The sequence below is a fragment of the Oncorhynchus clarkii genome, chromosome 18, assembly GCF_045791955.1.
Source record: "Oncorhynchus clarkii lewisi isolate Uvic-CL-2024 chromosome 18, UVic_Ocla_1.0, whole genome shotgun sequence".
NCBI lineage: Eukaryota > Metazoa > Chordata > Actinopteri > Salmoniformes > Salmonidae > Oncorhynchus > Oncorhynchus clarkii.
In genome coordinates, this window is record NC_092164.1 from 24015538 (window position 1) to 24029075 (window position 13538).

Consider the following 13538-nt stretch of genomic DNA (forward strand, 5'->3'; position numbering starts at 1 on the left):
TGGAGCTAGGGTTAGGGTTGAACCTGGATGTGGACATGGAGCTAGGGTTAGGGTTGAACATGGATGTGGACATGAAGCTAGGGTTAGAGTTGAACCTGGATGTGGACATGGAGCTAGGGTTAGGGTTGAACCTGGATGTGGACATGGAGCTAGGGTTAGGGTTGAACCTGGATGTGGACATGGAGCTAGGGTTAGGGTTGAACCTGGATGTGGACATGGAGCTAGGGTTAGGGTTGAACCTGGATGTGGAGATGGAGCTAGGGTTAGGGTTTAACCTGGATGTGGACATGGAGCTAGGGTTGAACCTGGATGTGGAGATGGAGCTAGGGTTAGGGTTGAACCTGGATGTGGACATGAAGCTAGGGTTAGATTTAACTGAGATGTGGACATGGAGCTAGGGTTAGGGTTGAACTGAGATGTGGACATGGAGCTAGGGTTAGGGTTGAACCTGGATGTGGACATTAAGTTGGGGTTAGGGTTGAACCTGGATGTGGACATGGAGCTAGGGTTAGAGTTGAACCTGGATGTGGACATGGAGCTAGGGTTAGAGTTGAACCTGGATGTGGACATGGAGCTAGGGTTAGAGGTGAACCTGGATGTGGACATGGAGCTAGGGTTAGGGTTGAACTGAGATATGGACATGGAGCTAGGGTTAGGGTTGAACCTGGATGTGGACATGGAGTTAGGGTTGAACCTGGATGTGGACAGGAAGCTAGGGTTAGGGTTGAACCTGGATGTGGACATGGAGCTAGGGTTAGGGTTGAACCTGGATATGGACATTAAGTTAGGGTTAGGGTTGAACCTGGATGTGGACATAGAGCTAGGGTTAGGGTTGAACCTGGATGTGGACATAGCTAGGGTTAGGGTTGAACCTGGATGTGGACATGGAGCTAGGGTTAGAGGTGAACCTGGATGTGGACATGGAGCTAGGGTTAGGGTTGAACCTGGATATGGACATTAAGTTAGGGTTAGGGTTGAACCTGGATGTGGACATGGAGTTAGGGTTAGAGGTGAACCTGGATGGTTGAAGATATCCCTCTAGTGGTGTGGGGGCTGTGCTTTGGCAAAGTGGGTGGGGTTATATCCTTCCTGTTTGGCCCTGTCCGGGGGTGTCCTCGGAGTGGGCCACAGTGTCTCCTGACCCCTCCTGTCTCAGCCTCCAGTATTTATGCTGTATTTATATGTGTCGGGGGGCTAGGGTCAGTTTGTTATATCTGGAGTACTTCTCCTGTCCTATTTGGTGTCCTGTGTGAATCTAAGTGTGCGTTCTCTAATTCTCTCCTTCTCTCTTTCTCTCTCTCGGAGGACCTGAGCCCTAGGACCATGCCCCAGGACTACCTGACATGATGACTCCTTGCTGTCCCCAGTCCACCTGGCTGTGCTGCTGCTCCAGTTTCAACTGTTCTGCCTTATTATTATTCGACCATGCTGGTCATTTATGAACATTTGAACATCTTGGCCATGTTCTGTTATAATCTCCACCCGGCACAGCCAGAGGAGGACTGGCCATCCCACATATGCTCTCTCTAATTCTCTCTTTCTTTCTCTCTCTCGGAGGACCTGAGCCCTAGGACCATGCCCCAGGAATACCTGACATGATGACTCCTTGCTGTCCCCAGTCCACCTGACTGTGCTGCTTCTCCAGTTTCAACTATTCTGCCTTATTATTATTCGACCATGCTGGTCATTTATGAACATTTGAACATCTTGACCATGTTTTGTTATAATCTCCACCCGGCACAGCCAGAAGAGGACTGGCCACCCCACATAGCCTGGTTCCTCTCTAGGTTTCTTCCTAGGTTTTGGCCTTTCTAGGGAGTTTTTCCTAGCCACCGTGCTTCTACACCTGCATTGCTTGCTGTTTGGGGTTTTAGGCTGGGTTTCTGTACAGCACTTTGAGATATCAGCTGATGTACGAAGGGCTATATAAATTTGATTTGATTTTGGATGTGGACATAGCTAGGGTTAGGGTTGAACCTGGATGTGGACAGGAAGCTAGGGTTAGGGTTGAACCTGGATGTGGACATGGAGCTAGGGTTAGAGGTGAACCTGGATGTGGACATGGAGCTAGGGTTAGGGTTGAACCTGGATATGGACATTAAGTTAGGGTTAGGGTTGAACCTGGATGTGGACATGGAGCTAGGGTTAGGGTTAGGGATGAACCTGGATGTGGACATGGAGCTAGGGTTAGAGGTGAACCTGGATGTGGACATAAAGCTAGGGTTAGGGTTGAACCTGGATGTGGACATGAAGCTAGGGTTAGATTTAACTGAGATGTGGACATGGAGCTAGGGTTAGGGTTGAACCTGGATGTGGACATGAAGCTAGGGTTAGATTTAACTGAGATGTGGACATGGAGCTAGGGTTAGGGTTGAACTGAGATGTGGAAATGGAGCTAGGGTTAGGGTTGAACCTGGATGTGGACATTAAGTTAGGGTTAGGGTTGAACCTGGATGTGGACATGGAGCTAGGGTTAGGGTTGAACCTGGATGTGGACATGGAGCTAGGGTTAGATTTAACTGAGATGTGGACATGGAGCTAGGGTTAGGGTTAAACTGAGATTTGGACATGGAGCTAGGGTTAAGGTTGAACCTGGATGTGGACATGGAGTTAGGGTTGAACCTGGATGTGGAAAGGAAGCTAGGATTAGGGTTGAACCTGGATGTGGACATGGAGCTAGGGTTAGGGTTGAACCTGGATGTGGACATGGAGCTAGGGTTAGAGGTGAACCTGGATGTGGACATGAAGCTAGGGTTAGGGTTGAACTGAGATGTGGACATGGAGCTAGGGTTAGTGTTGAACCTGGATGTGGACATTAAGTTAGGGTTAGGGTTGAACCTGGATGTGGACATGGAGCTAGGGTTACGGTTGAACCTGGATGTGGACATGGAGCTAAGATTAGAGGTGAACCTGGATGTGGACATGAAGCTTGTGTTAGATTTAACTGAGATGTGGACATGGAGCTAGGGTTAGGGTTGAACCTGGATGTGGACATTAAGCTAGGGTTAGGGTTGAACCTGGATGTGGACATGAATTAGGGTTGAACCGGGATGTGGACATGAAGTTAGGGTTGAACCGAGATGTGGACATGAAGTTAGGGCTGAACCGAGATGTGGACATGAAGTTAGGGCTGAACCGGGATGTGGACATGAAGTTAGGGTTAGGGTTAAACCGGGAAGTGGACAGGGATCTAGGGTTAGGTTTAAGTTAGGAGAGGGATTCCATTTCCCTGTGCTTCTACCGGTTAGGTTTCTTGCACAAGGAAAGTCCAGGGAAAAAAAGGTGATGCATTGTCCATGTGGCTGGATTAGGGTAAGGGATATATAGTTTAAGGTTTAAGTGGTACAGTACATACCTGCAAAGAGTGTAGTGAATATCATGAATTGCTCAACCTGTTAACCTTTCACTGCAGTGGGCTAAATCAGGGTCACCCAGAGTGTTTCTTGGTAGTCTTAAACAAATCTTTTTTGAAATAGAAGTATACACCTCACACACACGATTATGGGCTTAAAAACAAGAAGACACCTTTATCACGTCAGATATAGAGTTGAAAGGTATTTCATTTTGAGTTTGCATCCCAATATTACACTTTATATACATCACAGAAGCCTGAAATATAACAAAACCGTTTGAAATAGAAACGCTGGATTTTGAGCATTTAAAAAAAAAGAAAAAAGAATAACATTTCACCCATGAGGCCACTAGGTCATTTGACTGCAGGAAAGGGGTACTGATGTATTGTGTGGCTGTTGGTTTAATGATTATTAAAATGGCTGTTGTGTCCAATTTAATGTTTTTAATTACAAAACAGCAAGAGCAAGGTTGTATTTGAGCCCTAGTGAGAGCATAGGACTGATTAAACCCTGTGCTATTCATTCAGGCTTTTTATTGATTCATTCCTCATATTTGTCCAAGAGTGAGATTAAAATCAAGCAGAAAATGAAGCAGAGTTGGGAGAAAGATCCCTGTGGGTTTTGAAGCTACCGTGATGTTCTTATTATTCAAACGAGCTTGTGCTAAAGGCTTCAATGATTATATTAATATTTTCTGTCATGGAAAAAAACCAAATCAAATAACCATCTTCTAGCTGCATCGCTCGTAGTACCCTAACTTGTTTTTTGACGACTGAACCTTTAATTTATCTATATTACGATTAATCCCATTTTAAAAAGGGCAACTAAGTACATTCTTGTGTTGGAGACAGCCTATAGTCATAGGAACAGAATACAGGCCCTTTTAACAGGCTGTGAATGCTAAATTGATGAAAGCTGAAGTGTACCAAAACACTTCGGGGGGGGGGGGATTCAGATATAGTAATGTACGCCCACTTGCTGGCAACAGCAAACCCTCCCACTTGCTGGTAACAGATTTTCTCATGAAGTTTTCATTGAATAGTGGTTCCAGTTCATTTCTCTTAAGCCATCCCTTTAAATACGGTGTACCTTTTAGCTGGAATTTTGCCGACAGACTCACTAGAACATATCGAGAGAACGGGTTCAGAGTATGACAATGACAAAAAGCCATCTAAATATATGCATATTCGTCTTTGTTTCAGCACCAATTGTTAGAAGAAAAAATACTCTTATCTTGTATATTATTTAGGTTCAGGAAAGTAATTATGAATCATAAAAAAACAAGTTCGGAGAGCCTTTACACACGAGTCTTTTTGATTCATTCTGAAAATGAATCATTTTTTTGCTACTTTCAGTTCGACCCAGGGTAATGTTTGAAAATTAGTGTAGAATTATAATAGCAAGAATATACCCTTGTCTACTGCCTGCACTAACAATGCAACTGTGTGATGACACCGCCATGCATCGGGTTTAAACCGTCACGGATTGGTCTTCGCTCCGCTTCATTTTCATTAGACTACATGTTGTTTTTTATACTATCAACTTTTATTAATAAACCTCATCTACAGTCACACGTCAGTGACCGCGTTTACAGAGGAAGCAAATGAATGTAGGCTATACCAGCTGAAGGGAACTAACAGTAAATTGGCAGTTGAATATGTTTGGTTATTAGGCCTACTGACAGTTGATACTGATGGTGGCTAATACAGTGCATTGCGAAAGTATTCGGCCCCCTTGAACTTTGCGACCTTTTGCCACATTTCAGGCTTCAAACATAAAGATATAAAACTGTATTTTTTTGTGAAGAATCAACAACAAGTTGGACACAATCATGAAGTGGAATGACATTTATTGGATATTTCAAACTTTTTTAACAAATCAAAAACTGAAAAATTGGGCGTGCAAAATTATTCAGCCCCCTTAAGTTAATACTTTGTAGCGCCACCTTTTGCTGCGATTACAGCTGTAAGTCGCTTGGGGTATGTCTATCAGTTTTGCACATCGAGAGACTGACATTTTTTCCCATTCCTCCTTGCAAAACAGCTCGAGCTCAGTGAGGTTGGATGGAGAGCATTTGTGAACAGCAGTTTTCAGTTCTTTCCACAGATTCTCGATTGGATTTAGGTCTGGACTTTGACTTTGCCATTCTAACACCTGGATATGTTTATTTTTGAACCATTCCATTGTAGATTTTGCTTTATGTTTTGGATCATTGTCTTGTTGGAAGACAAATCTCTGTCCCAGTCTCAGGTCTTTTGCAGACTCCATCAGGTTTTCTTCCAGAATGGTCCTGTATTTGGCTCCATCCATCTTCCCATCAATTTTAACCATCTTCCCTGTCCCTGCTGAAGAAAAGCATGCCCAAACCATGATGCTGCCACCACCATGTTTGACAGTGGGGATGGTGTGTTCAGCTGTGTTGCTTTTACGCCAAACATAACATTTTGCATTGTTGCCAAAAAGTTCAATTTTGGTTTCATCTGACCAGAGCACCTTCTTCCACATGTTTGGTGTGTCTCCCAGGTGGCTTGTGGCAAACTTTAAATGACACTTTTTATGGATATCTTTAAGAAATTGCTTTTTTTCTTGCCACTCTTCCTTAAAGGCCAGATTTGTGCAATATACGACTGATTGTTGTCCTATGGACAGAGTCTCCCACCTCAGCTGTAGATCTCTGCAGTTCATCCAGAGTGATCATGGGCCTCTTGGCTGCATCTCTGATCAGTCTTCTCCTTGTATGAGCTGAAAGTTTAGAGGGACGGCCAGGTCTTGGTAGATTTGCAGTGGTCTGATACTCCTTCCATTTCAATATTATCGCTTGCACAGTGCTCCTTGGGATGTTTAAAGCTTGGGAAATCTTTTTGTATCCAAATCCGGCTTTAAACTTCTTCACAACAGTATCTCGGACCTGCCTGGTGTGTTCCTTGTTCTTCATGATGCTCTCTGCGCTTTTAACGGACCTCTGAGACTATCACAGTGCAGGTGCATTTATACGGAGACTTGATTACACACAGGTGGATTGTATTTATCATCATTAGTCATTTAGGTCAACATTGGATCATTCAGAGATCCTCACTGAACTTCTGGAGAGAGTTTGCTGCACTTAAAGTAAAGGGGCTGAATAATTTTGCACGCCTAATTTTTCAGTTTTTGATTTGTAAAAAAAGTTTGAAATATCCAATAAATGTCGTTCCACTTCATGATTGTGTCCCACTTGTTGTTGATTCTTCACAAAAAAATACAGTTTTATATCTTTATTTTTGAAGCCTGAAATGTGGCAAAAGGTCACAAAGTTCAAGGGGGTCGAATACTTTCGCAATGCACTGTATATAATGGCGCAAGAGGGGATGGCTGCCGTTTTACGGGCTCCTAACCAAACATGCTTCAGTTTGTTGCCAATATGACTGTTTTCACATGTCAAATAGATCTAAAACAGTGTCATTTATATTTCCAATTCCCTTCTCCAAACAGATTACTAATTTACCTAGCTCTTATCAATAGCTCTTATCAAGTTGTAAATTACAGTGCATGGAGAATTATGTTATTTCTATTGGGGAAAATTAAGTAGATGCTTTTTCCCACTTGAAACGGATACGTTCGCTAGACCTTATTCATGGTTTCCTCACGCGTAAAGGTGGCGGAATTATTAGGGAATTAAGTCAAGGTCAGAATATAGCGTGTCTGTAGACACACCTCCGCCACGCCTTTATTTATTCATTCTCCACCCAAAAGGAAGAGCGGGTGAATAGCATGCATGCTATTCTCACGTTTAAATTCAAGGTCAGAATAAACAAAGGGAAGTATGTTCCATTTGCTTGCACTTAACTCGGGTTGGAATCGGCCCCAATGTGTTTAAAGAAGAGCATGTTAGAAGAGGCCTCTTCATCAATTCTAGTGAAATAAGTTATACCATTGCATGAACAATTACGCTTATATACAGTTGAAGTCAAACTCAGTTCCTCTTCACCTTAGCCAAATACTTTTATACTCAGTTTAACAATTCCTGACATTTAATCCTAGTAAAAATTCCCTGATTTAGGTCAGTTAGGATCACCACTTTATTTTAAGAATGTGAAATGTCAGAATAATAGTAGAGAGAATTAATTATTTTAGCTTTTATTTCTTTCATCACATTCCCAGTTGGTCAGAAGTTTACATACACTCAATTAGTATTTGGTAGCATTGCCTTTAAATTGTTTAACTTGGGTCAAACGTTTCAGGTAGCCTTCCACAAGCTTCCCACAATAAGTTGGGTGAATTTTGGCCCATTCCTTCTGACAGAGCTGGTGTAACTGAGTCAGGTTTGTAGGCCTCCTTGCTCGCACACACTTTTTCAGTTCTGCCCACAAATGTTCTATAGGATTGAGATCAGGGCTTTGTGATGGCCACTACAATATCTTGACTTTGTTGTCCTTAAAGCCAATTTGCCACAACTTTGGAAGTATGCTTGGTGTCATTGTCCATTTGCAACCAAGCTTTAACTTCCTGACTGATGTCTTGAGATGTTGCTTCAATATATCTACATAATTTTCCCCCCTCATGATGCCATCTATTTTGTCGATATAGGACTCGTTTTACTGTGGATATAGATACTTTTGTACCGGTTTCCTCCAGCATCTTCACAAGGTCCTTTGCTATTGTTCTGGGATTGATTTGCACTTTTCGCACCAAAGTGCGTTCATCTCTAGGAGACAGAACGCGTCTCCTTCCTGAGCGGCATGAGGGCTGCATGGTCCCATGGTGCTTATACTTGCATACTATTGTTTGTACAGATGAACGTGGTACCTTCAGGCGTTTGAAAATTGCTCCCAATGATGAACCAGACTTGTGGAGGTTTACAATTTGTTTTCTGAGGTCTTGGCTAATTTCTTTTGATTTCCCCATGATGTCAAGCAAAGAGGAACTGAGTTTGAAGGTAGGCCTTGAAATACATGCACATGTACCCCTCCAATTGACTCAAATGATGTCAATTAGCCTATCAGAAGCTTCTATAGCCATGACATTTTCTGGAATTTTCCAAGATGTTTAAAGGCACAGTCAACTTAATGTATGTAAACTTCTGACCCACTGGAATTGTGATACAGTGAATTATAAATGAAATAATCTGTCTGTAAACAATTGTTGGAAAAATTACTTGTGTCGTGCACAAAGTAGATGTCCTAACCGACTTGCCAAAACGATAGTTTGTTAACAAGAAATGTGTGGTGGTTGAAAAACCTAAGTGTATGGAAACTTCCGACTTCAACTGTGTGTGTTTATGTTCAAACAGAAAACTCTGTCATATTTGTACAAGCACACTCACACAAACAGCATTCTTTCTCACTAATTACATCAACAATGCATTGTTTCCTATTGCAATTACTTACACACACTCTACCTTAATTGAAACAATCCAGACACAGCCATTCACATGCTTCCTTTCCCATTTATGCAATGTTCTCTTGAACCACTGGAGATTTACTTAACTATGTCAGCTCATGATTCAATTTAGCATACTTAGTCTGTGTAATATATACATCTAAGATGATCCATTATCCATCTGGGTAGAGGGTCTATTTAAAGTAAATTAGATGTGTAATGCAACAAGCAATTCATCTGCTCATGTAAATAATGGGTCTAGTCTATTCTGTGGCTGAAAGACTGTTCTTGGAAATCCCATCCACCACACACACACACACACACACACACACCACTCTCCCTTGTGATGCCTTTCAGAGGAAATGGATTGTGTCTCGGCAGATATTTCAATACGGCATGGCCAGACGGTAAAATAGGATTTCTCGTTATCCAGGGAATAGATGTACACATCATCTGTGACAGCCACAGCATTGTCTCTTCGTGAACATGCAGTACAGGCACATTGCGGGCTTTATGTGGTAAGTCAGCCTCAGAACCTTCTCAAGCCTAGAGGAAAGAAGCATCCGTCCTTCTCATAGCTCTGGTTTCTGCCAAAATCAGTGTAAGAGAACATTTCACAGATAATCCAATATGTCCGTTATGTTCACGACTAAGGTTAAGGGAAGGTCATGGTAGATGTACAGAAGTCTGTGCCAACGAATGATGCCTCTGAAGATACAGAATAATTCATGAACATGGGCAGGCCTGAACACAGAATTGGTCTCATTGTGGTTTGAGCAGAATGGACATACACAGAGCCTAGGTTAGACATTTATGGCCCCCACTGATACTAAACTCAGCAAAAAAAGAAACGTCCTCTCACTGTCAACTGCGTTTATTTTCAGCAAACTTAACATGTGTAAATGTTTGTATGAACATAACAAGATTCAACAACTGAGACATAAACTGAACAAGTTCCACAGACATGTGACTAAGATAAATGGAATAATGTGTCCCTGAACAAAGGGGGGGTCAAAATCAAAAGTAACAGTCAGTATCTGGTGTGGCCACCAGCTGCATTAAGTACTGCAGTGCATCTCCTCATGGACTGCACCAGATTTGCAAGTTCTTGCTGTGAGATGTCACCCCACTTTTCCACCAAGGCACCTGCAAGTTCCGGGACATTTCTGGGGTGAATGGCCCTAGCCCTCAACCTCCGATCCAACAGCTCCCAGATGTGCTCAATGGGATTGAGATCCGGGCTCTTCGCTGGCCATGGCAGAACACTGACATTCCTGTCTTGCAGGAAATCACGCACAGAATGAGCAGTATGGCTGGTGGCACTGTCATGCTGGAGGGTCATGTTAGGATGAGCCTGTAGGAAGGGTACCACGAGGGAGGATGTCTTCCCTGTAACGCACAGCGTTGAGATTGCCTGCAATGACAACAAGCTCAGTCCGATGATGCTGTGACACACCTCCCCAGACCATGACGGACCCTCTACCTCCAAATCGATCCCGCTCCAGAGTACAGGCCTCGGTGTAACGATCATTCCTTCGATGATAAACGCGAATCCGACCATCACCCCTGGTGAGACAAAACCGCGACTCGTCAGTGAAGAGCACTTTTTGCCAGTCCTGTCTGGTCCAGCGATGGTGGGTTTGTGCCCATAGGAGACATTGTTGTCGGTGATATCTGGTGACGACCTGCCTTACAACAGGCCTACACACCCTCAGTCCAGCCTCTCAGCCTATTGCGGACAGTCTGAGCACTGATGGAGGGATTGTGCGTTCCTGGTGTAACTCGGGAGTTGTTGTTGCCATCCCATACCTGTCCCGCAGGGGTGATGTTCAGATGTACTGATCCTGTGCAGGTGTTGTTTCACTTGGTCTGCCACTGCGAGAACAATCAGCTGTCTGTCCTGTCTCTCTGTAGCATCTCACAGTACGGACATTGCAATTTATTGCCCTGGCCACATCTGCAGTCCTCATGCTTCCGTGCAGCATGCCTAAGGCACGTTCACGTTGGGCATCTTTCTTTTGGTGTTTTTCAGAGTCAGTAGAAAGGCCTCTTTAGTGTCCAAAGTTTTCATACCTGTGACCTTAATTGCCTACCATATGTAAGCTGTTAGTGTCTTAATGACCATTCCACAGGTGCATGTTCATTAATGGTTTATGGTTCATTGAACGAGCATGGGAAACAGTGTTTAAGCCCTTTATTATCTTTGAAAGACAGAGTCCTGAAAAAGGGACGTTTCTTTTTTAGCTGAGTTCATGATGAATGGGCAGGGGTGGATTTAGTAATTTGGTAGCCCAGGCAGAGGCCAGTCTGAGCCCCCCCCCCCCCCCCCCTAAAACAACTGAAAACATGTATTACCTTTGAATGTACCATAAGCACAGCCAGTCATGATGTTTTCATCTGATTGCCAAACAAATAATATCAAAAGTTACCTTCGCACGTTCATCCCAAATAAATCCAGCATCCGAACTGTGCACCCGCCAACTTTCTGTCAATTCGCAAGTGGCTGAAACTACCTCAGTGGAGAAAGCATCTGAGCAAGCGAAACAGCACCCCAGTCTTACTATATGTGACCCATTTATTTGATGCTGTCTGGCCAAAAAGAGTGTGACATGCCATACTCTTTTTTGGCCAGACAGCATCAGCTACATGGGTTATACAGTTGAAGTTGGAAGTTTACATACACCTGAGCCAAATACATTTAAACTCAGTTTTTAACAATTCCTGACATTTAATCCTAGTAAGAATTCCCTGTCTTAGGTCAGTTAGGATCACCACTTTATTTTAAGAATGTGAAACGTCAGAATAATAGTAGAGAGTGATTTTTTCAGCTATTATTTCTTTCATCACATTTACATACACTCAATTAGTGTTTGGTAGCATTGCCTTTAAATTGTTTAACTTGGGTCAAACGTTTTGGGTAGCCTTCCACAAGCTTCCCACAATAAGTTTGATGAATTTTGGCCCATTCCTCCTGACGGAGCTGGTGTAACTGAGTCAGGTTTGTAGGTCTCCTTGCTCGCACACGCTTTTTCAGTTCTGCCCACAAATTTTCTATAGGATTGAGGTCAGGGCTTTGTGATGGCCACTCCAATACCTTGACTGTGTTGTCCTTAAACCATTTTGCCACAACTTTGGAAGTGTCACGTTCGTCGTAACGAGGAGACCAAGGCGCAGCGTGATATGAATACATTCTTCTTTAATGAAAGAGAACACTGAACAAATTATACAAAACGACCGTGACGCTATATTTAACAAGTGCTGACATGCAACTAACCATAGACAATAACCCACAAAACCAACATGGAAAATGGCAACCTAAATAGGATCCCCAATCGGAGACAATGACAAACAGCTGCCTCTGATTGGGAACCAATTCAGGCCACCATAGACCTATATATACCTAGACAAACCAAAACCCCATAGATGTACAAAAAACCCTAGACAAGACAAAAACACACATACCACCCTCAACTAACCAAAATAATAAAGAAAACTAAGATAACTAAGGTCAGGACGTGACAGGAAGTTTGCTTGGGGTCGTTGTCCATTTGGAAAACCCATTTGCAACCAAGCTTTAACTTCCTGACTGATGTCTTGAGATGTTGCTTCAATATATCCACATCATTTTCCTCCCTCATGATGCCATCTATTTTGTGAAGTGCACCAGTCCCTCCTGCAGCAAAGCACCCCGACAACATGATGCTGCCACCCCGTGCTTCACGGTTGGGATGGTGTTCTTCGGCTTGCAAGCCTCCCCCTTTTTCTTCCAAACATAATGATGGTCATTATGGCCAAACAGTTCTATTTTTGTTTCATGAGACCAGAGGACATTTCCCCAAAAAGTATAATCTTTGTCCCCATGTGCAGTTGCAAACCGTAGTCTGGCTTTTTTATGGCGGATTTGGAGCAGTGGCTTCTTCCTTGCTGAGCGGCCTTTCAGGTTATGTCGATATAGGACTCATTTTACTGTGGATGTAGGTAGATACTTTTGTATTTGTTTCCTCCAGCATCTTCACAAGGTCCTTTGCTGTTGTTCTGGGATTGATTTGCACTTTTCGCATCAAAGTACGTTAATCTCTAGGAGACAGAACACTTCTCCTTCCTGAGCGGTATGACGGCTGCGTGGTCCCATGGTGTTTATACTTGATTACTATTGTTTGTACAGATGAACGTGGTACCTTCGGGTGTTTGGAAAATGCTCCCAAGGATGAACCAGACTTGTGGACGTCTCCAATTTTTTTTCTGAGGTCTTGGCTGATTTATTTTGATTTTCCCATTATGTCAAGCAAAGAGGCACTGAGTTTTAAGGTAGGCCTTGAAATACATCCACATGTTCACCTCCAATTGACTCAAATTATGTCAATTTGCCTATCAGAAGCTTCTAAAGTCATGACAGAATTTTCTGGAATTCTCCAAGCTGTTTAAAGGCACAGTCAACTTAGTGTATGTAAACTTCTGACCCACTGGAATTGTGATACAGTGAATTATATGTGAAATAATCTGTCTGTAAACAATTGTTGGAAAAATTACTTGTGTCCTAACCGACTTGCCAAAACTATAGTTTGTTAACAAAAAATGTGTGGAGTGGTTGAAAAACCACTTTTAATGACTCCAACCTAAGTATGTAAACTTCCGACTTCAACTGTATCATCTAATCTCATTAATGTCTTCTGCCTTGACGACGATGGCAGTATTATCAGCAGCACCCGTCTTTTCACTAAAGAAATGTGTCTTGTATCCTTATATAATGTTTCACACGTAATGTATAGTATGTAGCTTACGGCAGGTGATTCAGCTGCGGGCTGGTCAGGGGGCCTGAACATAATT